Source organism: Pogona vitticeps, chromosome 9 (genome assembly GCF_051106095.1).
Source record: "Pogona vitticeps strain Pit_001003342236 chromosome 9, PviZW2.1, whole genome shotgun sequence".
Lineage (NCBI taxonomy): Eukaryota > Metazoa > Chordata > Lepidosauria > Squamata > Agamidae > Pogona > Pogona vitticeps.
In genome coordinates this window covers 4,119,458-4,121,956 of record NC_135791.1, presented here as the reverse complement: position 1 = coordinate 4,121,956, position 2,499 = coordinate 4,119,458, and positions in this window count along the sequence as shown.

Below are 2,499 nucleotides of genomic sequence, written 5' to 3'. Positions count from 1 at the left end.
CCACGGGGTTGGGATGGAGAAAAAAAAGTTTGGGAAACCAGGAAAAAGAGATTACACGGCATGAGGGTTGAAACTGAAAACCATGAAGCCCTGAGTTCAAATCTTATATATTTTCCACTTGGCTTTCAAGCCACTGTCAGTGTTGAGGAAGGAAGGAAGGAAGGAAGGAAGGAAGGAAGGAAGGAAGGAAGGAAGGAAGGAAGGAAGGAAGGAAGGAAGGGAGGGAGGGAGGGAGGGAGGGAGGGAGGGAGGGAGGGAGGGAGGGAGGGAGGGAGGGAGGAAGCTGATGCGGGACAGAAGCATAGAAGGAAGGAAGGAAGGAAGGAAGGAAGGAAGGAAGGAAGGAAGGAAGGAAGGAAGGAAGGAAGGGAGGGAGGGAGGGAGGGAGGGAGGGAGGGAGGGAGGAAGCTGATGCGGGACAGAAGCATAGAAGGAAGGAAGGAAGGAAGGAAGGAAGGAAGGAAGGAAGGAAGGAAGCTGATGAGGGACAGAAGCATAGAAGGAAGGAAGGAAGGAAGGAAGGAAGGAAGGAAGGAAGGAAGGAAGGAAGGGAGGGAGGAAGGGAGGGAGGGAGGGAGGGAGGGAGGGAGGGAGGAAGATCAGCTGGGCCATGGAAAAATTGCTCTCTCTGACAGCAGCTCCCCAAGGGATTCTGGATTCAAAAAAAGTAACTTTCCTAAGCTGTGGGTAGAACCATCAAAACCCACAAGGAAAGCTGGAGCTATCTACGGCAGTTGTCCTTTTCCACGCCTGTTCTGTGAAAACTGCAGAAAGGGTCGGGCGGATGCCTAACCAACTGCTCGGTGCAGGAACTGCAGTACTTGCCGCATCCGAGGCTCTCCTGCACCCGTCGCCAATCGACCACGCTTGCAGAACGGCATTCCCAGATCATAATCTCTGAAAGGGTGGGGAAGTGGGGCCTGTTGCTCAATGAGCAGCCGGTTCCACCTCTTTCTTCTTGGCAGGCCTCCTTTGGTAAGCCCTTCCCCTCTTCTTGCAAACTAGGATTCCTCCAGACGAAGCAAAAAAAGATTGAGTTCTGGGCAGATGGTTTTCAAAGCTTTCCTGCCATCCACACGACGCAAACAATGGCCCAATATCTCCCATGCTTTTGGAGGCGACGTTGTTTGCTAGCTTGCTTTCCTCCTGAAAGCCTCACTTGTTTTGTTGCTGGAATTGTGGGGTTTTTTTGGGGGGGGTGGTTAGAAATGATTCCTAGGAAGTCCATCTCCATGTCAAAAGGTCCAAGTTGGAAGCTTCTCTGTGTACTTATTTACTTATTTATGCTATTTAAAATATTTATATGCTGCCTTTCTTCTAAAGCACCCAAGGCAGCTTACAGTATTAAAAGAAACAAAGTTAAAAGCTGAAAAACAAATGGTTACAGTATTTAAGAAAGCAGTCAACAGATATCAAATGAAAACTGATAAATCAGAGGAATCTCAAAAGCTCCAGTAAAAATAACAAAATAAAAGAGTTCCTTTAAAAACATTTTTTTTTCTTCCACCAGGGATTTAAAGGAAAGCTCACCTGAAGAGAAAGGTCTTCATCTGCTTGTGGAAGGACAGCAAACATGGAGCCACCAAACTAATTTAAATTCTCTATTTTGATTGTTTTAAGCCACCTTGGGTCTTTTTTTTTAAAAGGGGAAAGGTGGATAAGAAAGAAAGAAAGAAAGAAAGAAAGAAAGAAAGAAAGAAAGAAAGAAAGAAAGAAAGAAAGAAAGAAAGAAAGAAAGAAAGAAAGAAAGAAAGAATCAATGAATCAATGAATCAATGAATCAATGAATCAATGAATCAATGAATCAATGTTATGGGCTGTTAAGTCCAAACATGTGCACATACTGGTTCTCTCTCCAGTCCTTTTTGCTTATTCCTGGCATATTGGTACCCTAGTGTAGTAGACATGCAACACACACACACAACTTTGTGCTCAGCCCTGGAACCATCTGGGGGTGGAGATGGGTGGCAATGAATGCCACTGTTTTTAAGGCGCCATTTCCTGGAAAAGTGTTTCATAGAATCTGTGCTGCATCTTCCACCGCTCTGCTGCAGTTCTTGACCCCGAGTTGCCAACTACCTGCTTTCCACCAGCCATTTTCTCCACGCCGCGCATGATCTCACACTCTGCCACTAAGCTTCCCTTTGCTTGCCTCCTTCGGAGCTAGAACACCCGTGTTTTCAAAGGGCTTTAATAGCTCTCCGGTGCAGAACAGGACATTTCAGCAGTTATAACCTGGATTCAGCCATCTGAAAATTCAATAGTCCATTCAGGCCACGCCAGAGGGGTTCTGCCTCCTGCAGGCAAGTGCGTAACAAGCCTATAGCATTTCTGGAAAAAAAAATACACACAATGGTTTCTTCTGCTAAAATCTTTACTTACATATTTATTTATTTATTTATTTATTTATTCAATTTATATGCCGCCCACACTACCCAGAGGTCCTTTCTCTGAGTGAGTGAGTGTGTGTGTGTGTGTGTGTGTGTGTGTGTGTGTGTG